The sequence below is a fragment of the Myxocyprinus asiaticus genome, chromosome 46, assembly GCF_019703515.2.
Source record: "Myxocyprinus asiaticus isolate MX2 ecotype Aquarium Trade chromosome 46, UBuf_Myxa_2, whole genome shotgun sequence".
NCBI lineage: Eukaryota > Metazoa > Chordata > Actinopteri > Cypriniformes > Catostomidae > Myxocyprinus > Myxocyprinus asiaticus.
The window spans coordinates 13,703,505-13,728,507 of record NC_059389.1 but is presented as its reverse complement, the minus strand read 5'-3'; the positions used below and the strand labels follow the sequence as shown (position 1 = coordinate 13,728,507).

At 38.3% G+C, this 25,003-nt stretch overlaps 3 pseudogenes; all 3 read left to right on the top strand.

The window, feature by feature from the left end:
* The first annotated feature begins 4,392 nt into the window (after nt 1-4,392).
* Nucleotides 4,393-14,821, top strand: LOC127435949 (cytochrome P450 2J6-like; annotated as a pseudogene).
* A 552-nt stretch (nt 14,822-15,373) lies between these two features.
* LOC127435694 (cytochrome P450 2J6-like) lies at nt 15,374-18,459 on the top strand (annotated as a pseudogene).
* A 3,011-nt stretch (nt 18,460-21,470) lies between these two features.
* LOC127435693 (N-lysine methyltransferase setd6-like) lies at nt 21,471-24,565 on the top strand (annotated as a pseudogene).
* The last annotated feature ends 438 nt before the right edge of the window (nt 24,566-25,003 follow it).

Below are 25,003 nucleotides of genomic sequence, written 5' to 3'. Positions count from 1 at the left end.
TGGCCAGTTTGAGAGTGGACACTAAGGATGACCGCAAAATATCTACATGCTCACACAAAGGATGCCTTTTATAAAGTTGACAGATTGTGGAAGTTATAATATATACTTTTATGCTTCCTCCGAGTGAATTGACTCGACCATCCGGGGAACCGGGATGCCGGTTTTGTTTCTTTTTGTATTGGTTCCGCCTAGTGGCTGGAGCTTGTTCTATTGAATAACACTCCTTTGAACAGCTGTAGATTAATCTGTTCATTCTTCATGCTTATTCCTCCTGCTGGCTGGAGTTTGTTTTGTTGAGTATTTTTACGGGACATTGGAATGATTACGTCATCCGCTGAACTCATAACAGCCAGCTCACTGAACATTCGTTGTCTGTCTGAGGAATCTGAACGGTTTTATATCAGCTGGAATTTTTTTTGTGGAAGATCACACCTTTGAGACAGTTCTGTGAATGAATCTACACGTTCTTTGTGTTCATTGTTTATTTTACAAAGTATTTTCTGTTATGTAATTTTGCCTCACAAATTTTTGAGGCAAAATTGAGCAATCCGATGGCAAAGTTGTCGTGGGGGCTCGTGGGCGTTCATGGACCTTTTGAGTTTAGAGGGATTGTCGCCGGTTGGCGCTTTCATTGCGCGGGATTAATGCACACATTTTTCTTTTTTCTGTTTGTTTTGTTCGGGGGGAAGTTTGGGGTTTGATTGTTTCACTAATGGGGAATGTGGTCTGTATAATTTTTGTTTTTTTCTACTATATCAAAATGTCAAATGTTAATATGAGTGTACTATCTCTCTCCACATGGAATGTAAATGGGTTGGGGCACCCCATAAAAAGAAGGAAGGTTATTACTTTTCTTAAACGTAAGAAATATGATATAGTGTTTCTTCAAGAAACACATCTCTCCCCGCAGAAAGCTGAAAAATTTGGAAGATATGGGGTGGACATGTTTTTTTTAGTGCTGGCTCAAGTAAGAGCAAGGGAGTCATTATATTGATTAATAAACATCTACAATTCAAATGTCTCAAACAGACTAAAGATAAATTAGGAAGAGTCATTATTGTTTTAGCTGAAATTCAAGGGCAAGGGTTGATTTTGGCTAATATTTACGCACCCAACGCTGATGATCAGGGCTTTTTTATAGAACTTGAAGGGATGTTGCAAGTCGCTGGCATCCCTCATGATATAATATTGGGAGGAGACTTTAATCTTTTGATGTACTCAGTCCTTGATCATAGTGAAGCAAAAGTGTGTAAACCGCCTAGAGCAACATTGACACTTCACAGGATGTGTAAAAATCTTGGTCTTACGGATATTTGGAGACTTTTGAACCCATCTGGTAGGGACTATACATTTTTTTCATCAGTCAATAAGATTTATTCTAGAACAGATTTTTTTTTTTTTTTATATCCAAATCCCTCATTTCATCTGTTGTTGATTGCTCAATTGGAAATATCTTAGTCTCAGATCATGCCCTGGTGAGTTTAGAGGTGTTGCCATATACAGAGAAAAAGAAATCATATAGTTGGCTCCTTAATGTGTCCCTTTTGCAAAATCCTGATTTCCAGCAAATGTTAAAGACTGAAATCAATGTTTATATGGAGACCAACTGGTCCTCAGTATCCTCTGTGGGCGTGGCTTGGGAGGCACTTAAGGCGGTTCTTAGGGGTCGGATCATACAGTATGCCTCATTCATCAAAAAATCCAAAGCACGAGAACTCGTGGAGTTGGAAGAGAATATTAAAAGTGCAGAGGCAGAGCTGAAACATCGTATGTCAGCTGATGGCCTCAGAGAATTGACCCGGTTGAAATATAGATATAATACTATTTTGTCACGGAAAGTGGAGTTTTGGTTATTCAGGGCAAGACAGTCATACTTTGAGTCAGGTGACAAAGCAGGGAAGCTTTTGGCTAGATATATAAAGCAGAGAGAGTCTCTTTCTATCATTCCCTCAGTGAAATCTGCTGGTGGTGACATTTTTACCTCAGCCATTGATATTAATAATGCTTTTAAAGAGTTCTATTTTGATCTTTATAGTTCCACGTCTTCGTCTACTGATGAAGATATTAGAAACTTTGTGGAACCATTAGAGCTTCCTAAACTGATGACTGAGCAAAAATAACTCTCTTGATTCTGAGATAACCTTGGAGGAGCTTGACAAGGTAATTAAGTCCCTACCTACTGGCAAGGCTCCGGGGACAGATGGTTTTGCCGCAGAATTATTTAGATCTTATGCTACAGAACTGGCTCCACTTTTGTTAGAAGTTTATACTGAATCATTAAAGAATGGAAAGCTTCCTCCAACCATGACACAAGCCTGGATCAGTCTAATTCTTAAAAAGGACAAAGATCCAAGCGAGTGTAAAAGTTACCATCCAATCTCCCTGATCCAACTAGATGTAAAAATATTGTCAAAAATTTTGGCTAACCGATTAAGTAAGGTTATGACATCTCTTATACATATAGATCAGGTGGGGTTTATTCGGGGCAGTAGCTCTTCTGATAACATCAGATGTCTTATCAATATCATGTGGTCAGTAGCAAATGATCAATCTCCGGTCGCTGCCATCTCACTTGACGCCGAAAAGGCATTTGATATGGTAGAATGGGATTATCTTTTTAAGATTTTGGAAATATGTGGGTTCGGGAGTAATTTATTGGTTGGATTAAGTTACTTTATAGACACCCTGTAGCAGCGGTACAAACAAATTGATTAATTTCAGATTATTTTACTCTGGATAGGGGCACTCGGCAGGGCTGCCCTCTTTCCCCTTTATTGTTCTGTCTTGCCCTGGAACCATTAGCAGCCGCGATAAGGGGGGAGGATGATTTTCCAGGGGTGGTGGCGGGAGATGTGGCGCACAAGCTTCTGCTTTACGCAGATGATATTTTATTATTTGTCTCTGAACCTACTAGATCTATGCCTTGCCTCCAAAAAATTATTAATTCCTTTTCCAAATCCTCAGGATACAAGGTTAATTGGTCTAAATCCGAAGCTTTGGCTCTGACAGCGTACTATCCAGTAACAGCCCAATGGCCCAAACAGGTCATTAAGTATTTGGGGATTTTATTCCCAGCAAATTTGTCTGATTTAGTTAGTGTTAATTTTGACCCTTTAATAAAAAGATTTTCGAGCGATGTGGGCAGGTGGGCTTCATTACATTTATCGATGATTGGGAAGGTTAATGTTATTAAAATGAATTGTATTCCAAAATTTAACTACCTGCTACAATCTCTCCCTGTAGATGTCACCATATTTAACCGTGGGCATGAGGCAATTTTCCATTTGGCTACCTCTCTGTGTGCGCCAAACCCATCTCTGGTGTTTGCTTCCAAAAAAAAGCTCTGACCATAGAACCCGGTCCCGTTTGAAGTTCAGGTAATGTCTGGCAAACTGAAGATGCTTGAGTTTGTTGTTGAATGAGAGCAGAGGCTTTTTCCTTGAAACCCTCCCAAACAACTTGTGGTGATGTAGGAGACATCTGATTGTAGTTTTGGAGACTTTCTGACCCCAAGACCCAACTAATTTCTGCAGTTTCCAGCTGTGATCCAGTCAAACCATCCTCCTCACCGTGCGTGGAGACAATATAGACACACATCCTCTTCCAGGCCGATTATTAACATCTCCAGTTGATTGGAACTTTTTAATTATTGCCATGATGGTGGAATTGGGTATTTTCAATGCTTTAGCTATTTTCTTATAGCCACGTCCCATTTTGTGAAGCTCAACAACATTTTGCCACACATCATAACTTTATTCTTTGGTCTTACCCATTGTGATGGATGACTAAGAGAATTTGGCCTGTGTGTTACCTCATATTTATACCCCTGTGAATCAGGAATTCAAGGCTGAACAGTTTCATGTTCCTAGTTACCCAGGTGTACTAAAAAATTTAAAATATGAATGGGAATATACTTCAAATATATTTTATTCATAAGAATTTCTAGGGGTGCCAATATTTGTGGCAAACGTGTTTTGGAGAAAAATATTTATTTAATTATGAGATTTTCCCCCCCTTTCAATTAGTTTACTTCAATTAAAGGTTGATTTTTGTGAATATTTTTAAGGGCAGATCAAAAGGATAAACACAAAGACATATTTTTCACAATCTTCTTTGCTCACATTTACCAAGGGTGCCAATATTTTTGGCTGTACCTATCAATAGATACATGCATTATACCAAAGGAAATTTAAACTTAATTTTAAGGTCAAGGTCTGCTCTGGTCTGCTCTCCTCAACCTCTCATATTATCTCTTGGAATGTGGCCACAATATCTGACAGAAAGGGAACATGTCAAGTATTTATTCAGTTTGTTTTTGTGGGTAGTTTGAGTTCACTGACTTGTTTTTGCTTATGTAAAATGTGAGCTTGTAGCAGTTGGACATCAGTCAGCATGCTGAGCTTTTTGATTCTGTTGTGGATATGCATCCTCCTCGTCTTCCTCTTCATCCAGATCCAGAGGCCTAAGAACTTTCCTCCTGGATCTCAACCTCTCCCAGTATTTGGGAATCTGCTTCATTTGCACATCAACAACCCTTTGAACATTTTTGAAATAGTATTGTTTCATTTTTGGTAGTAGATCATTGAAATTTTAACAAGTTTCTTTCTTTTCTTGATTCTTAAAATAATGTTTTACAATATTTGCAGCTTGCAGAATGTTATGGGAAAGTTAATGGTCTATAATGGGGATCAAGATCAGTCGTGGTTCTTCGTGGTTTTGAGGCTATAAAGGAAGCTCTGGTCACTAAAGCTGTAGACTTTGCAGGACGGCCAACAGAATTCATTGTCAATCATTTGACAGAGAATAATGGTAAATCCAGCTACAGACAATTACAGCTATTCTAGATATATATCAGTTTGATAATATGTGACCTGCTCCTCACTTTGAGTCACTTCGACACAGAAACACATTTTGGGTTTAATGCACTGAAGTAAAAAGGAAAGTCTCAGGTTTCTAATGACATAGTTATTGTTTATACTCAATCTATACTTCACCAAACCACTGACAAAATATTATCATTTAAATATTGGCTTAAACTTTACTTTTTACATTTTTGTATAAAATGTTTGAGACCAAAAAATCAAGAGGAAATCATTGACTTGACTCGAAGAGACGTTATTTTGGCAAATTATTTTAAATAAAATTACTTAAAATGAATGGACTTTGCATTATGATGCAACATGTATCCATGTTGCATCCAACAGCTTGTAATTCATGTTCAGGGATTGCCTTTTGAAAAATATGTGCACTTTCGTGGTTGCTTTGGAAAGAAAATGTCTGCTAAGAAAATAAATGTGAACATACAGCGACTGAGAGATGTAATATAGCTTATCAGTACAATGTTACAGCTGTTTCAGGGGCTGAATATTAGCTGTGTGACATCATATGTTACAAAACGAAAAGTGTTAGAATCGTAATTTTGGCTGATTATGGCCCTGCTTGGAAGGAGCATCGACGCTTTGCCCTTATGACCCTGAGGAACTTTGGCCTGTGGAAACAGTCCATGGAGGAGAGAATTCTGGGAGAGACCTCACACATTATTCCCAAATTGGAAAACAAATGCTGGTATTTGTGTTTTTACCAGAAATTCCATATAATAATGTCATGTCTGTAAATTACAACTTATTTCCCATGCATATTATTAAACAAAAAGACATACATTGTATCTCTGCAGGAGGAACTGTGAATCCTATGTTCCACAACGCTGCATCAAATGTCATCAGCTTGGTTCCGTTTGGAACCCGTTATGATTACAACAAAGAATTCCTCAAGCGCTATGTTCCCCTCATTACAGAGATGTCAAAGGTCCTCAATGGACCATGGAACATAGTAAGACATTGCATTAATTACCTAATTGCTGTAACGTGTCTGTTAGCTTTGAAGCCATCTATATGCTAGTGTTCTCCAAAACGTTGTCAAAATTCACTTTTAGAACATACTGTGTGCATTTAAAATTTACAGTCTCTCTCTTCTGGGAATACAGACCAAAAATATTGATGACTCACACTGCACTCACTCATTTGTCCAATCAAATGCTCTCTAGATGGAGAATGTCCCTCCCAATAATAGACCATTTCAAGGATGTAAACAATAACAAAGGAATTAGAATGCTTCTGTGCATGTCTGGTCCTGAAGCATTTCTGGTAGCTGCATTTTTTTAATCCAGAACTGTCAAAATAAAATTACTTGCACATACTAGTCTAGCAAAAGACTTGTATAATTATAATTTTCTTTATTTATCACACATTATACATTTGCACATATACGGTGAAATTCTTCTTTTTCACATATCCCAGCTAGGCTGGGGTCAGAGTGCAGGGTCAGCCATGATACGGCACCCCTGGAGCAGATAGGGTTAAGGGCCTTGCTCAAGGGCCCAACAGTGGCATCTGGGCGGTGCTGGGGCTTGAACCCCCGACCTTCTGATCAGTAACCCAGAGCCTTAACCGCTGAGCTACCACTGCCCTATGTGGACAGTTATCCCATCAACGTGCTCTACCCAGACGGCTTTCACGGTTGCGCGCTGTCTTCATGTTTATATCCAGGGCTTTATATCCAGGGCTTGACGTTTACTTTTTGCTTTTTGCCTCACCAACCACTGTGGCTAGTTGTATTGCAAAGTCAGTAGCCACTCAGCATTTTCACTAGCCAGAATTCCCCATCCCACAAAAAGTGATAAAAACAACTGGAGACTGTAACTGCATAAATTTGTTTGGACATTTTATTTGAACAGGAATAATATAAAGTTCAGCAGGACAATGACCTAATGATTTAAGTCACCTTTAGAATATCGGAAGGTATATTCTAAATGAAATATAACAGTAACATGGCCAGTAAGAAAAGGAGCAGGATAGAACAAGAGGAAAATTTGTCAATAATTTGTTGATTTTAACCCCTTTAACTTTTCTAAATTGTACTTGACTTCATGAAAATTTACCATTGTTCTTCCAGTTTTTTAACAGTGGCATTTGTAATGATAAAGGCCATAACCACAGGTCAGACCATGAAAGGCTCCACAATACCGTGGTTAGACTAATGTACATAGTCCTACTAAAAAATAAACTATAGGCTAGTATTTGATATGAAAATCTAATGGCCTAAACCCATTTAGAAACTTTTAACTACAACTTCACAGTTAATAATTCCACGGAGTACAAAAGGTGATACTGGGTAGATTAAACTTAGTCACTTTTCAATATCATTACATCTTTTTCAACAAATGGAAAAATACATTAATCTTTATTCTTTCATGGAAGAAAGAAAGTTCTACGTGTTTGGATCAAAATAAAGGTAAGTGAATGACAGAATAATTATTAATAAAAAAATAAAAAAATGAAGTCTTATAGACTTGTCCTAATAATTTTATTATGCATCCTAGATACCAGTTAGTGTTACTGCAGTTAAAACATTTTAGTTTGTATGCTGATGTGTGTTTTAAAAACCTGGTAATCGATGTTGATGCATTTCACACATTTGTCTCTTTACTTCGTCTGTGCTGTTAATGTCAGGGCTGTCTAGCAGTTTGAGAAGTTCAAATTCATCCATGTAGAGCTTTAAACTAGAACGTTCCTTTTAGAATTCAAATGGGTCACATAAGACCCGATATCACGTAAAGCCCGACTGAATCACACAAATTTCGCTCTGCGCTGTGCCAGAGCTCTGGCTGTATCTCTGGAACATGCTGATGTGTGCTGCAGCGGTTTGTGTGAAACCATGCTTCATTCACCCCGCACAGATGTGCATGTCAGGTGTGAGAAGCATACTGCTTATAAAGTGCTAAACACGAGATTAAAACAATTAAATTAGCTTAGGCTACGGCTACCTGCCAAAGTGGCTAGTAAGAGTGACGGAGTTACCCGCCATTGGTCATTGCCAGGTGTTAATGTCAAGCTCTGCATCTCCCACTGAATGCGTATAGATGTGCTCTAAAATATGGAATAGCCTTTCTGTGGACCCCCCCTCCAGTCCGACCTCCCCTCACGCCTGGGCCTGGGACAAAATGTCCAGTTGTCCCCCCTTATCGGCGGCCCTGATGAGGTGTCATTACCAGATCCTTTAAATAAGACTCTGAGTTGACACATTTTAATTGATTGATTGAATATTTATTGTCATTGTATATGTACAACTATTTTGTACAAAACGAAATTACTCTTGCAGCTTCCTTACTAGATGCTGTAGCACAATAAAAATTAAAATTAAAAATAAGAAATAGTAATATTATATATATAAATAATTAAACGTGCAATCAATCCAATATGGAAATGGTAATGACAAAAGTAACAGCAATATACCCAGTATACACAATTGTACAATATATAACGATGTCAATGTTAATTGTTCAGACAGTACCCCTGTAACAGTTTTGGCAATTCCACACCATTCCGGACAGGATAACAGTCTCTGTGAATTCCATTGATTATGCCAACAGTTTTAAAAGACTACAAACAGTTAAAAAGGCAGAGAGTTCTTGGTGGCTTGGTTCAGAGCATTTATATTTCTGGGAATAAAGCTATTCCTCAGTCTAGATGTACGGGCATAAAATGTCTTATAACGCCTGCCAGATGGAAGTAGTTCAAACATGTGATGGCATGGGTGTGTGTGGTCCTTGTAGATGCTGATAGCTTTCTTCAAACAATGTGTTCTGTAGATGTCTTCCAGTGATGGCAGTTCAACTCCGATTATCTTCTGTGCTCGCAGGACAACCCTCTGGAGCGCTTTCCTATCATTGGCAGTGCAGCTGAAAAGCCACACAGAGATGCAGTATGTTAGAATGCTCTCTATGGTGCACCGATAGAAAGTCGTCAGCATCTGTTGCGGCAGACTAGCTTTCCTCAACGTCCTTTGGAAAAACAGTAATTTCTGTGCTTTCTTAATCAGTGCAGTAGTATTTGTCGACCATGTAAGATCCTCTGAGATATATGTGCCCAGAAACTTGAAACTGGACACTATCTCCATACTATTTCCATTGATAAGGACTGGCGCATATTCAGGCTTCTGTGATCTCCCAAAGTTGATAATTAGCTCCTTGATCTTTCCTGTGTAGAGGGTCAGATTTTTCTCTGAGCACCAGCTTACCAAGTTCTGTACCTCCGCTCTGTAGGCTGATTCATCGTTGTTAGAAATCAGCCCAATCACTGTTGTATCATCCGCAAACTTAACAATAATGTTATTGCAAAGTGTAGGAACACAGTCGTATGTAAAAAGGGAATAGAGGATAGGACTCAGTACACATCTTTGTGATGTGCCAGTGCTCAGAGTTATGGTGGAAGACAGATGTATACCCAATCTCACCACCTGAGGACATTCTGACAGGAAATTCAAGACCCAGTTACATAATGATGAGCTGAGTCCTAGATGATGAAGTTTAAGAATGAGCTTATTGGGGATAACAGTATTAAAAGCAGAGCTAAAGTCAACAAATAACATTCTCACTTATGTGCCCTGTCTGTCCAAGTGTGACAGGACAGTGTGAATAGTCAGAGCGATGGCATCCTCTGTAGATCTGTTGACCCTATAAACAAACTGATGTGAGTCCAGAGAGGCAGAAATGACAGTCTTAATATGCGAAAGGACCAGTCTTTCAAAACACTTCATTATTATTGGAGTGAGGGCAACTGGACGGTAGTCATTCAAATTGCTGATGTTTGTTTTCTTTGGTACTGGTACTATGATAGCTGACTTTAGGCACTTGGGGACTCTTGCTTGCACTAGGTACAGGTTGAAGATACTCGTAAATACTTCAGCTAACAGTCCAGCACAGTCTTTTAGTTCCCGTCCTGGAACCCCATCTGGACCTGCAGCTTTCCGTGGATTAATCGTCCACAATGTACGCTGTACCTCGTTTGTGCTTAGTGTAAGTGTCTGTTCAGTCTCTACTGCTGGGATTATTGCACTTGTCATGATATTATCGACTTCAAATTGAGCAAAAAAGGTGTTAAGCTCGTTAGTCAGTGCAACATCACCATGGGGACAGACAGAGTTGCTCTTATAATCAGTAATTGTCCTGATGCCTTGCCACATACTCTGAGTGTCAGCACTGTTGAAATTATTTCCTACCCATTGTCTATAGGTATTTTTGGCATTTTTTATGCCTTTCTTCAAGCTTGACCTAGCTTCTTTGTATGCTGTGATGTCACCAGATTTAAAAGCGTTACTGCGTGCTTTCAAAAGATTTTGTACTTCCTTGTTCATCCACGGCTTCTGATTTGGAAAAATCTTTATTTTCTTGTGTGTTGTAACACTGTCCACACAGCTGTTGATGTAAAATAGCACAGTTTATGTGTACTCTTCTAAGTTCACCTCTGTGCCATACGTGGCTTGCTGTGCAAACAGTTCCCACAGAGTTCTATCAAAACAATCCTGAAGCTGTGAGGTGGCTTCTTCAGGCCATATTTTGACAGTCTTTATTACTGGTTTCGTCTTGTGGATAACAGGTCTGTATGCTGGTGTCAAAAACAGTGAAAGATGATCAGAGTGCCCCTGGGGTGTACTGGGAAAAACTCTGTATGAGTCTTTGTCATATGTGGACACCTGATCCAGGGTGTTTTACCACTGGTAGGACATTGTACATGCTGATGCATTTTTGAAGCACAGTTCTTAGATTGACCTGGTTGAAGTCCCCTGCAACAACGAAGGCACAATCAGGATAAGCATCCTGCTGTTTACTAATGGCCGAGTGCAGCAGTGCTAGTGCTTGCTTAGCATTTGTTTGCGGAGGGATGTATACGGCCATAATGATAACAGCGGAGAACTCCTGAGGCAGATAAAACGGCCTACATTTAAGCAGCAAATATTCCAGCTCAGGTGAACAATAACTTTCTATTCCAGTATGATTAGTACACCAGTCATTATTGATATAGATACAGAACCCCCCGCCTTTGCTCTTACCGGAGTCCTTTGTATGATCAGCGCGATGCAATATATAATTCGGTAATTCCACAGCCCCATCAGGAACCAGTGCGCTGAGCCATGTCTCAGAGAAAATCAGCACACGGCAGTCTCTTAGAGATCTTTGTGCAGTAAGCCACAGCCGTATTTCGTCCATCTTGTTAATAAGCGAACGAACATTTGTGAGGAAAACACTTGGTTGTGATGGCCTGTGCGGAGCAATTCGAAGTCTGGCCTGCACCCCTGCGCGCCGACCACGTTTTTGTTTTCTCTCTCGGCGCCGCCATCGTCTTCTTCCGGCCGGCAAAGTAATCCATGGAATTGCCGGTGTTCTGGCTAACTCCCTTGGAATGCTGTCAAAGTCACAGAAGCTGCTCAAACCTCGTTGTTCGCAGCTTAGTCCGATGTTAAGTAATTCCATGAGACTATACAAAGTATTCCTATTAGTGGTTAAGCTAAACACAGTGCTAAAAATGGATAAAACAAATAAATAGCCTAATAAGCATCGAGTAGAAAAGCACAAAGCTGCTGCGTCTGAACGCGCTGCCATTTTATTCCGGTCATTTTCTCGAAGAACATCAAACATTTATCTGAAATGACTTATCCAGAAGTGTTGTTGATACTGAGCACGTCTACCCGAGAGAGGTGATAAAATTGCATCGTAGTTTAGATGCTCACAATTATTTCCTCAGCGGCAAGATCGGGAATATTGGATCGCTCCTGTTATAATCAGTGAAGCTGTAAACTGCGTGTCTCTTTCTTTGTGTTGCTCCTCTTGACTTTTGTATGACAGATTGCTTGATAGGTTCCTCATTTGTAAGTCGCTTTGTATAAAAGCGTCTGCTAAATTGACTGTAAATGTAAATGACTCACGCAGCTTCATTCATTATATTGGGAGCAATCTTCAGTCACTTTTAGAGTCCATAAAAAAATACTCTGACTTAATTATCAAACTTACTATTAGTACTATTTCTTACAAAAATGTTGTTCACCTACCAGAGATAAGACATTTGCTACAGTTGTAAGTAATGCACGTATCCATCCAGCTGTCTCACTTCACTGCAGCAGTTCATGCGTCTATTTATGGTTGCCTTTTTTTAAATCTAAACACTTTAATATCAGTTAGTTCCAGTCATACAGGAAGCATCCAGCCACGAACAACATGGTCCACATTTTATTAATGACATTATATTACAATCGTATTAAAGTTGTAGCGCCTCCCGCTGTTGTTTTGAATGAGTTTGACAAATAGACGGAAATGTTCAAAGAACAAAGACGAATGGCCCTTGAAATGGTCTATATCACCTGCCTCTGACTAAGGATTCACAAATCATGTTTTTTTTATTATTATTTTTAATTATTTTTATAATTATTTTTTCTCCCCAATTTGGAATGCCCACTACTTAGTAGGTCCTCGTGGTGGCGCAGTTACTCACCTCAATCCGGGTGGCGGAGGACAAGTGTCAGTTGCCTCCGCTTCTGAGATAGTCAATCCGCACATCTTATCATGTGGCTCGCTGTGCATGACACCACTGAGACTCACAGCATGTGGAGACTCATGCTACTCTCCGCGATCCACGCACAACTTACCACGCACCCCACTGAGAGCGAGAACCACTAATCGCGACCACGAGGAGGTTACCCCATGTGACTCTACCCTCCTTAGCAATCAACCAATTCGGTTGCTTAGGAGACCTGGCTGGAGTCACTCAGCACACCCTGGATTCAAACTCGTGACTCCAGGGGTGGTAGTCAGCATCAATACTCGCTGAGCTACCCAGGCCCCCGCAAATCATGTTTTTGATCAAAACTAGCTATTTAGAAAAAAGCACCATGCTCTTCGGTTTTAATGGGGAAATAGGTCAACACAAAAAAGAAAACTGACTGTCAAGTCAAGAATTTAAAGACGCTCTTATTAATAATAATCATGGCTGACTGCAAATAGCGTTTTTCTACAAAGTATTATGCTACACCCACACTACTAGGTTTAAGTATAAGTTCAAGACCACTATGAAATTACTGAGTACACGTTCAATAGAAAAACTCTGCATGATGGCATCCATATAGACCAATCCCATTGTTTACAAACATTGCAGCATGCGCAGTAAGTGGTAGCAGAAAGCCAGTAGACTCTTGTGTTAGACTGGACAGATTGGACTTCTGGTGCTAGCTAGCTCCTTTAAATATGCATTTAAAAGATAATATACAATACAATTAGCCTTTAGGCTCAAAGGTAGCCTAATTTTGGGTACATTATTGCTAGTAAAACAGCTAGTTATAGTAATCCATTAATGGAAGCATGACACAAAGCCATCATAAATACAGAAATATTCTAATATTTACTATTATTATAATGATATTAACATACCTATAATAAGATGTTTGCTGCAAAACTGTGAGTTGGAAATTATCTCCTCAGTCCAGTCATCTCTGATAACCGAATCCGATAAAAGTGAAGCCCTCGTTTTTTGCCATTGCGTTTTTGACAGGCAGGGCAGCATGACACTTCATTTATCTTATCCAGACAATTTAAAGGTAATATCTAACTTTCTGAGGTATGTTGGTCAGCTATCTCCAAGTTGGTTTTAATGTTGGAACCGCTGTTTTTGCTACCACTTCAGAATGTGACGCAAGTGTGATGTTGCCATAGGACTGGTCTATATGGAGAAATAATGTCACTAAAATAAAGTAATTGCAGATGGTGCTTACATTTAAGTACAGTTCTTTAAGATTGTGTGAATATGTCAAACATGTGCTTTGCTCACAGATTTATGACACATTTCCTGTATTGAGAAGCTTGCCTCTGCCTTTTAAAAAGCCTTTGATAATGTAAAGAAGATAAAAAGTATGACTTTGAGTCAGATCGATGACTACAAGAAGACTAGAGTCCCAGGAGAGATGAGAGACTTCATTGACTGCTATGTGGATGAGCTTGATAAGGTGTGTATGTGTGTGATAGTCTGGATTTGCAGCTTTAACAGATACACCACAAACTCGTTTGTGAGTCAAACTGAAATATATTTTATGCCCCCAGAGAGAAAACGATGGTTCCACCTTTGCTGAAGAAAGACTTATGTACATAGTGGATTTGCATTTTGCAGGGTCTGATACCACTTCCAACACCCTCATAACTGCATTTCTCTACCTCACAAATCACCCAAAGATTCAGGGTGTGTATTTAAAAAGCACACAGTAATTGTGGGTTATCACTCTTGGTTAAACAGATAATCATGTCCTTTTCTTTTCTCTAGAGAAATGTCAGCTTGAGATTGATGAAGTTCTAGATAGTAAAGATCAGGCGTCTTTTGAAGACAGACACAATATGCCATACACACAGGCAATGATTCATGAAGTTCAGCGTGTTGCTAACACTGTACCGTTAAGTGAGTTTCAATGCACCACCAAAGACACAGAGCTGATGGCTACAACATCCTGAAGGTTAAGAAACCTGCTTATAAACCACAGTTTTTCATGCATAATTAATTTAGACTCATTCTCCCCCCTCCATCCAGAACTGTTGTTATCTGTAACCTTATAAGTGTTCTTAAAGAAGAGGGCCAGTGGACGTTTCCTCATGAGTTCAATCCAGCCAACTTCCTGAATGATCAAGGCCAGTTTGTGAAACCTGAGGCCTTTATACCGTTCTCTACAGGTTCACAAATATGTGACATAGTCACATTGTTTGTGCTTTAGATGTTTGAACTTATTCTGTAACCTACATAAGTACACATCTTGTTTGCAGGGCCCCGTGTGTCTCGGTGAGGGTCTTGCTCGTATGGAGCTCTTCCTGGTCTTGGTGACTCTGCTGTGCCATTTCAAGTTTGTGTGGCCTGATGATGCTGGAGAACCAGATTACATCCCAGTGTATGGGGTTACACTCACACCCAAACCCTATAGAATGCACATCAGACTCAGAGAGACAGTCCCATTATGATGATGATGTCAGATTTATGTGCATATGTTGCAAAGATGGTTTTATGTCATTCAGCTTTAAAACTGTGTATTATGATTGCTCCTATACATTATAAAAGGTCCTAAACAGGATACGGTATGTTTGTAATGGATCATTGACACAGCTTGTTCTTAAGTACATCAAGTACTTCAATAAAAGCATTTACACAAATCCAGTGTTATTTTGTTTTTACTCTAACTGCCACCTATCCTGCAGATCCAATTCCTGTCCCTTTATTTTTACACTTTTTTTTTTTCATCAAGTTCAAATGAAAAGTTTTCTCAAATATGAACATTCCATCACCATTTTACTCCACACTATATTAATTTCTTTTCACTGTAGAACACAAAAGAAGATGTTAGGCAGAATGATCACCATCAAGACTCATCTCCTGTATTCATTTGTTGATCCTCCTGTCATCCTAGACATTTATTCTTACTTTACGATTACTTCTACAGTTTTACCATTTTAAAGAGCAACACAAGTTAAAAGTGAACTGTCATCTTGGACCTACATTTACATCTAGTGGTGTGGATGCAGCATCATTCAAACACAACAGACTTCATGGTCAATCATTTGTCAGAGAATGCAAAGAATTACAGCTCTCCTAGTTATCCGTTTGATAATAAATCTCTCCTGTAACTTTGTATGAACTAAGTTAACACATTCTCTTTTTGGTGTTGCTTTTGTATGATCAGTTACTTGTGTAAAGATACTATTAGTCATATGTTACAAAAAATATAGCGTTCATATCTCCACAGTGCATTATTAACATCATTACTTTACTAAAGGTGTTGTTTTGGCTGACTATGGGCATCATTGGAAAGAACACAGATGCTTTGCCCTTATGACCCTGAGGAACTTTGGCCTGGGGAAACAGTCCATGGAGGAGAGAATTCTGGGAAAGATCTTGCATGTTATTGCCAAATTGGAAAATAAAGCCGGTGTTTGTGTTCATTAAAAATATATATTTAATAATCTCATGTCTTTAAATTGAAACTTATTTCCCATGCATATTACCATACAAAAAGACATACATTGCATCTCTACAGGAGGAACTGTTTATCAAATATCATCAGCTTGGTTCTGTTTGGAACCAGTTATGTTTACAACGAAGAATTCCTCAAGTGCTACATTCCACTCATTACAGAGATTTACAAAATTGTCAATGGGCCCTGAAACATAGTAAGATATCAAATCAATTACCCTGACTTATGTTGACCCATGGACCCATCAATAGACCATAGCGTTCTACATGAATAAAACCCAAAACATATGACAGAAATTCATTGATCTATTGCATGTGTCATCTATGTTGAGACAGAGAGCCAGGCCTCCATAATTGATTAAACAGAAAGAAACTATCTAATGATTGACATTCTGTAACAGATCAGATGGAGTCCAGAGTGAGGATCCATGTGGAGAGTTTAACAGAAATCCAACAAACAATCCAATACTCAAATCCAAATAGAGAGAAACACAGCAAAAAGTTAGGCAAAATCAAAATATGTAGTAAATCCAAACAAAAATCCAGGTCGATATCCCAAGATGCACTGAAACAGTGTAAAGCCTGTGGACGAGTGGGTGAGGGAATTCTGGGCATACTCGGCCAGGGGAGAAATCTGCTCAACTGGTCCTGCTGCTGACTACAATAAGATCTCAAAAATCATCTGATTTCTTGATTCAACTGCTCCACCTGACCATTAGATTAGGGATGATAATCTGATGTTGATACGAAGGTGTTGGCAGAACACATTCCATACTCTAGACATGAATTGTGAACCTCTGTCAGAGACAATGTCCTTGGGTAGTCCATAGTGTCTAAATACCTGATGAAACAAGGCCTCTGCTGTCTCCATAGCTGTAGGTACACCCTTCATAGGTACCAGTTTATAGGCCTTGGAGAATCTATGGTATAAATAGACGCTAAGAAGGCAGTGTAACCATAAGGAGGCAGATCCATAATGAAGTCTATGGACAGATGTAACCAGAGGCGATGAGGTATGGGTAAGGGCTCCAATAATCCTGCTGGGAGCTGCCTGGGAATACATGACTGAGCACACACAGCACAGTCATTTACGTAGGTAATCACATCATGATTCAAAGTTTCCTACCATGAGTTCTGTGAATGTGTTCCCGACTAAGTGAATGGTTCTGTGGATTCCAGGGTGAACCAAGTTGAGAGATATGTTTACCCAATGGATCACACGGTCCCTTAATGGCACTGGCACATAGGTCTTACCAGCAGGACAGGTGGGTGGTGGAGGATCTTGACGCTGTGCCCTCTAAATCTCCTCCATGATGTACCAACCCTAACCCAATACGTTTATTGTCAATTGCTGAGATGTGTGAGGAGAACAGTTAGTCAGTGGTATGTGTAATTGGTCTGCAAGCCGGGACCGTGAACAATAACTGACAAATGGAGCACTCAGAATTGAGAGTATAACTAGCAAGACTTTGCAAACATACAATAGAAAATGTGCTCTATTTAAAGCATTAAACAGGAAATGATGTAATCAAAGAGAGTCAGAGTTTAGAATTCGGGTAACGAGGACCTCTGTTGATGTGGAGAGGAGGTTGCAGGGACAGATATTACACAATCGTATTTGGGAAATAATGTCACCATAAGGTTATTGCAGATGTTGCTGGCATTTTATAATCATTCTATAACATCATATGAATATGTCAAACGCTTGCTTTCCTCACAGATTTATGACACATTTCCTGTATTGAGATGCTTGCTTCTACCCTTTAAAAAAAGCCTTTGATAATATAGGGAAGATAAAAAGTATGACTATGAGTCTGATCGATGAACACAAGAAATCAAGAGTCCCAGAAGAGCCGAGAGACTTCATTGACTGCTATCTTGATGAGCTTAAGAAGGTGTGTGATAGTCTGGATTTGCATGGCTGTGATCATGTTTTTTCTGACATAAAGTGGGGTCCAAAAGTCTGAGACCACAAAATCGAATTTGAATCTTGAAATAAAAAGGTTTTAGGATTTGTATACATTTTAATAAAGTGATGTTGAGACATAAAACTACTCATCTACTCAAATAAATAAAACTGTGACATTGACCAATGTTAACTTCTTTGTATATAAAGTTAGATTTCCTGACCTGTGTCTTAGTTGAATGATATCTTATGTTTTCCAGAGAGAAAACTCTGATTCCACCTTTGCTGAAGACTGATTTATTATGTACATAGTGGATTTGCACTTTGCAGGGACTGATACCACTTCCAACACCCTGCTCACTGCCTTTCTCTACCTCAAGATTCACCCAGAGATTCAGGGTGTGTATTTCAAAAGCATACATGGATTTTGGTTTATCAGTCAATTATAATTATTGTCCTCTAGGTTAAACAGATAATCATGTCCTTGTCTTTTCTCAAGAGAAATGTCAGCTTGAGATTGATGAAGTTCTGGATGGAAAGGATCAGGCATCTTTTGAAGACAGACACAATATGCCGTACACACAGGCAATGATTCATGAAGTTCAGCGTGTTGCTAACACTGTAATGCTCGGTGTGTTTCACTGCACCACCAAAGACACAGAGCTGATGGGCTACCCAAGGTGAGGAAACTTGCTTATAAACCACAGTTTTTCATGCTATTCCTAATCAAACTCAGACCCAAACTCTACAGACCCTACAACCTGTAACAACATTAGTTAACATGATTAAACAATGAACAATACTTAAGCATTTATTAATATTAGTTAAGGTTAATTTCAAGATATTTTGAAACCATTTTTAAAATCAAAAGTTGTATATGTTAACATTAGTTAATGCACTATGAACTAACAATTAACAATAATATTTATTAACCAAGATTAAAACAGATTAATAAATTATGTACAAAATATTGTTAATTTTTGTTCATGATACCTAATCCATTAACTAATGTTAACAAATGGAACCTTATTGTAAAGTGTTACTGAATGTACATTACATCTATCAATCTGTCTTTTTCACCAACACTTTAAAGGTCAAATCTAGGACAAGGTTGTTTGGCTACTAGTTTAATAATTATGGAACATATGCAAACAAAAAGAAAGAAATCTGTGTCTACCCATCACAAATGCATTCATTTTGAAAGGTGGAAAATGACTGAAAACTGCTGTCTGTTTTTGATACAAATATTCATTTCAATGAAATAAACTATTTGTTCTTGCATAAATGAAATGAAAATGTAAATGTTCAGAGATGATATTCAAAGATTGGGTGAATGTCTCTAATCAAACATAGGCAATAGACCTGTTCAGCTTGTAGTCCAAAAACCAGGAAGAGAATTCGCCCTCTGTATTTTCCTATGGGTTTTTATAATGTTTTTTTAATTTTTTTTTATTTTTTACTTATGAGTAAAATAAGGTCTGTGGTAAACATTACTTGTCGATTCGTGGACGTTATGTTCTACAATATAAATTACACGTCATACCTCAAATGTGAATTTTGAAGCTGTATTGAAAAAAATGTAAATGGCGGCTTCAAAATTAACATTTGAGGTATACAAGTGTGTAATATATGTTGTAAAACAAAACGTCCACGTATCGTCAAGTAATGTTTACCACAGACCTGACTGAACTCATAAGTTGAAAAACCCCATTACAAAAACCCATAGGAAAACCGCTAGGGAACCCATGGTGAATTAGACTCCTGGGTTTGCCTACAAATTGACGTCACGGCTGAACAGCTCTAAATAACATTGAAATTATCTTTTTATCTAAATTGCTAAATTCTGAATTGATTAATTAAGGCAAACCAACTCAGATTTAAAGGTTCACTTTTATTATACATGAAGCAGGGGTGCCTTACAGGGGCAGCCATGTTAGAATCACATGACCAACTGAATACTACTCGCTTAATCTCAGTAACTGCTGTTTCTCTGCTCTTCTTTCTCATCCGGACCCGTCGGCCCAAAAACTTCCCACCCGAGCCACAACCCCTCCCGATATTTGGCAATCTGTTAAAGCTGAATCTGGAAAATCCCATGCCATATCTTGAAAGGGTGAGGGTTTTTTTAAACAACTTTAAATTGCAGAGTACAAAATTCTGTAAGAATAAAGGGACCGTAAAGTAATTTTTTGTAGAACGATGAAAATATGTGTTAAACATAATAGATTAAGTTAACTTTATACAGAGCTAAAGTGAAGAAGCTAAAGTTCAGCTAAATGTTTCAGTGATCCTTCCACATTAAAATGTATTAAGTATAAGACTCTGCACATCATTAATGATTATTTTAATGGCTTTGCAATGTAAGCTTCAAAACAAAGTATGTAAATGCATTAATATGTTACTTTACACGTTATCAGCTCTCAGTTTTATACAATATGAATTGTTACAGGGGGTCCTGCTTCATCTTATAATTACAACTTTCCCTAAGAAAGACTCTTCTCTATGTTTTAGGGTCAGATTTTCATCTTTTATAAGGTGTTATATATTATATATATGTCTTTTATCCCTTATACAACAAATTATGTAACATTCTGTTTATAAAATGGCCAAATATGCATATAAAATACCACTTTAATGCATGCTATATCTTTCTTGGCATTTATCAGAGAAGTATGGACAAGTTTTCCCATTTGGCCTGTTACTTAATCATCTCACACATGAAAAAGGCAAAGTTCAAAACTCAGTATAATTAAATAATTATTTCAATGTAAAATTCAGAAAACTTTTCTGTCTGAAACTAATCTGAAAAAGGTAAACAATTAGTTAGAAAGTCACTGTGCAGTAAAACTGAAACGTGAAAAAAAGTGGCATATGGTTTTTATTTTGAAATTAAGCTTGCAGCATTAAAGCTGAAGTGTGTAATTTTTTCAGTGTTAAAATACTTTCTCCTATCCCAGCTAAATATGTATAAAATACCATAAGTAAGCCATTTGTAGGTTAATTCTCTCCAAAAGTGTAAACATTGTGGCTCTGCAATGCTTTCAAAACATTGCTCTGTTAGTTTGAGTGTCCCAACCAGCCCGATACAGCAGCCTCTAGCAAAAGCATGAGTTTAGGGGCGGTACTATCTGTTTTTCGACAAATGGAAGACAGGGAGTGTTTGAGAAACTTTTGAAAACAAACATTTTTGCATTCCGTTTGATGAGGCTAGGTGGCTAACAACAGGCTAACAATGTTTATGGTGTGAAATATGCACTTTCAAGTGTTATCATGGCTGACTATTGTCCAAGCTGGAGAGAACATTGTCGCTTTACTCTGATGACCTTGAAGAATTTTGGTCTAGGAAAGCATTCAATGGAGGAACGAATTCTAGAAGAGACGTCTTATGTCTGTGCTTATTTAGAGGCCAATGCAGGTGCCCGAGCAGCTTCTTTAATCCCTTACAATAAAGTACTGTGGTAACATGATACAGTGATTGTATAAGATGGCAATACCATGGTACTTTGATACATATACCATTTATTTTTCACAAATATCATGGTATTTACATGTCACTGCAAATATTACTATGGTATTAGCATGGAACATTTCCCCAAAAAATCATGGCTTTACCATGGTACCATCCATAAAACATGGTAATACCGTGGTATTCTCTATTACTTTTTTGTTAGTGTATGGTTCAGTAAGAGCCATTGGAATTTGACTGGTCTTTCCCTTCCCTGCAGGTCTGCGACACCATGCCGTTGTTGAGGAATCTTCCCTTACCTTTCCAAAGGGTTCTCAGGGACTACAGCACATTTAAAATGTATGCATCAGGCATTGTAGATGAGCACAGAGCAACCCGAGTTCCAGGAGAACCACGTGATGTCATTGACTGCTGTCTGGATGAAATGGAGAAGGTTTTGTCTCTTTACAACAATGCTTGTTTATTCATAATATTAAATATGATTGAATAACTTCATCTGTAGTAACACAAAGATTTTTAGAAGAATATCTCAGCTTTTTAGGTCCATACAATGTAAGAAAATGGTGGCCAGAACTTTGAAGGTCCAAAAAGCACATAAAGGCAGCATAAAAGTAATCTATACAACTCCAGTGGTTAAATCTATATCTTCAGATGCGATATGATAGGTGTGGGTGAGAAACAGATCAATATTTAAGTCCTTTTTTACTATACATTTCCACCTTTACATTCACTTTCACATTCTTCTTTTATTTTTGGGGATCGCATTCTTCGTGCATATCGCCACCTGCTGGGTAAGTTAAAAAAACAAAAAACATAGTTTTTTCATATTTCTTCTCAAGACATGGATTTAACCACTGGAGTCTCATGTATTACTTTTATGCTGCCTTTATGAGCTTTTTGGAACTTCAAAATTCTGGCCACCATTCACTCGCATTGTATACACCTACAGAGCTAAGATATTCTTTTTAAAATCTTTGTTTTTGTTCTGCAGAAGAAAGTCTTACACATCTGGGATGGCATGAGGGTGAGTAAATGATGAGAGAATTTTCATTTTTGGGTGCACTATCCCTTTAAAGATATCCTTCAATGATCCTTCATGTCTTTTTGGTTGTAATGGTTTTGTTTTGAAGGTCTGAGGAGGAGCGAGATAAACTCCTGAAAGGCAATGGAGTTAATGAGGCTGTCAACACTGATCTGCAAAAACACCTGGCTGAATATAATAACATTGTCCTTCCATTCATGAAGTCTCATCCTGACCTGTGGGACCCTGAGAAGCACACCCTGGAGCTCTACAAGGGTCTGGTAGCATTTGTCATGGCCTATAGGTGAGACACCTTCTGAAGCTCCTCTCATGTACAAAACTCAGGAAATTCCTGTTTCACCATGTGTGACACAAATATATTCCCTTCAATTATATTCCTGCAACAAAGCAAAGAGCTTTGTCTAAATTAACCACCAATCCAGCATCTAAAGGTATTCAGCCTGCTTACAACTAGCTCTTCCAATAAAAACCTAAAACTTGAGTGTTACAATGACACTTTAACTTTATCTTGTTTGGTATCACTAATCGGCTGTACAGAACCAGAATTTTACAGTATATATAATGTTTTTGTTTTTAAATAGTTGTAACCACATGTTTACAATTAGGGGACCAAATGTAAAAACATTGATCAACCATTAATCTGAATGTCTGTAATTGTAATGGCCATAAAAGGTCCACTTAATGTCTGTAAACCAAAATGCTTGCATGAATTTAATGAAATCAAATGAGCACACATTATCATTAAAGGAATATTCCGGATTCAATACAAGTTAAGCTCATTCGACAACATTTGTGGCATAATGCTGATTACCACAAAGAATAATTTTGACTTGTCCCTCCTTTTCTTTAAAAAAAGCAAAACTCTGGGTTCCAGTGAGGCACTTACAATGGAAGTGAATGGGGCCAATCCGTAAACAATAAAATACTTACTGTTTTAAAGGTATAACCATAAGACATAAACAGTATGCATGTTAACATGATTTTAGTGTGATAAGATCGCTTACTAACATTGTCTTTGTTAGTCAATTTTGCAACTTCGTTGCCATGACAACTGTACATTATAATGCTGTAAACCCTAAAACCATCATAATATGATTTAAACAACTTTACAGCTAAAATACATACATTTTAACAGGAGAATTAATGTAAGTGGTTTTATAAAACTATAAGCTTTAAATTTCTGCCTTTTAAACCTTCTAAAAATGGGCCCCATTCACTTCCATTTTTTTTTTTTTTTTTGAGTAATCAACATTATGCCATAAATGCTGTCGGTTGAGCTTAACTTGTATTGAACCTGCAATATTCCTTTAACATTTTCTAATGTTTCTCAATAGTGTCTTCTCTTAGTTTTCAGGAGCTTGTAGAGGATGAGGATGAAAAGAAAGAAAAAGAGCCCAACCCTTCAATGGTGGTGCCAATGGCTGACATGCTAAATCACATCTCCAAGCACAATGCCAATCTGGAATATACACCTGTATGTGGGGCATAGATATTTGCAGATGTTCTCTGCTTCTAATGCTGTCTTTTTGTTGTATTGTGCTTGATGCCTATATGTAATGCCATCACTTTGAAGTGAAGTAAAAATATTCCCTCAGTCGTGCATAGGAGTGTCTGAAGATGGTGGCCATACGCCATATTAAAAAGGGGGAAGAGGTCTTTAACACATATGGTCAGATAGAAAACTTGTAGCTCCTACACGTGTACGGCTTTGCAGAGCTGTTTCCAACCAACAGCAATGACACCACAGATATCCAGTGTGTACAAAGCTGTAATGCAAGGTGCGACTTCAGTGTATATGCTTAAACAAAATCATGCCATTGAAGCCTGAAGAACTAAAGAAATTTAAAGCAGATTCATACCAGAAATATGTCTACGAGTCCTTACAGTGCATTTAAAGCAACCGTTTTCATTCCAATTACAGAGACACAAAACAAGGCAGTTCAGCGGCTCATAAAGGACAAGTGGAACATGTCGTGTGAGATGGAGATTGTGGGAGAAAAGGGGGCCTTCATCTTCAGCCAATCAGGTGCCCTCACTTACAATGAGCTCCATACAACACTCAAGGTAACAAGGACTAAAATGAACTTTTCTGGAATTTCAAGCTCTTAATATTTCCTTCATTAGTAGATTTTTTTCAAATGGATTGATTTGCAGAGAAAAAGCAGGACATCCAAAACTAAACTACTGTGCTTTTTCGTGTAGGTCGTGTAGAATTTGAGGAGTACTGTGAAAACAATGGCTGGGAGGATGATGAAGAGGACGAGGATGATAAAATGGATCAGGCTTTAAATTTCGATAGACTGATGGCATTGTCACCAGAGTGACGACATCTGCATGCAGTGGAAGGCTTAACGCTAGACTGGTGTGTTCCATTTACCTCGGAAGCCGGAGATGGGAATGACGTCACACCGGAGTTGACCGCGTTCCGGTACACAAGTTGGAAAACCAAGATGGATGGGGTGAGGGAAGTAGCCATTGTTAGCAATATGAGTCGATAAAAAAAATAAAATAAAAAAAAGTGGTATTTTGCACAGATTATGCCGAAGTATCATGTCCACAAATAGAGGTTGGATAGTACCGTGTGCACCACTGAATTTATGGAGACAGACAAACAGAAGTGCTAATAAACAATATATTACTACTGTTTCACTCACTGTTGATGTGCTGAGCAACCATTTTGGATTCTGAAGTCGGGGTTGTTGCGGTTCTTCCGAGTTTCCGTGTTGGAACTCCGACTTGAAGGGGTTGTTCCAGTTAAAAGT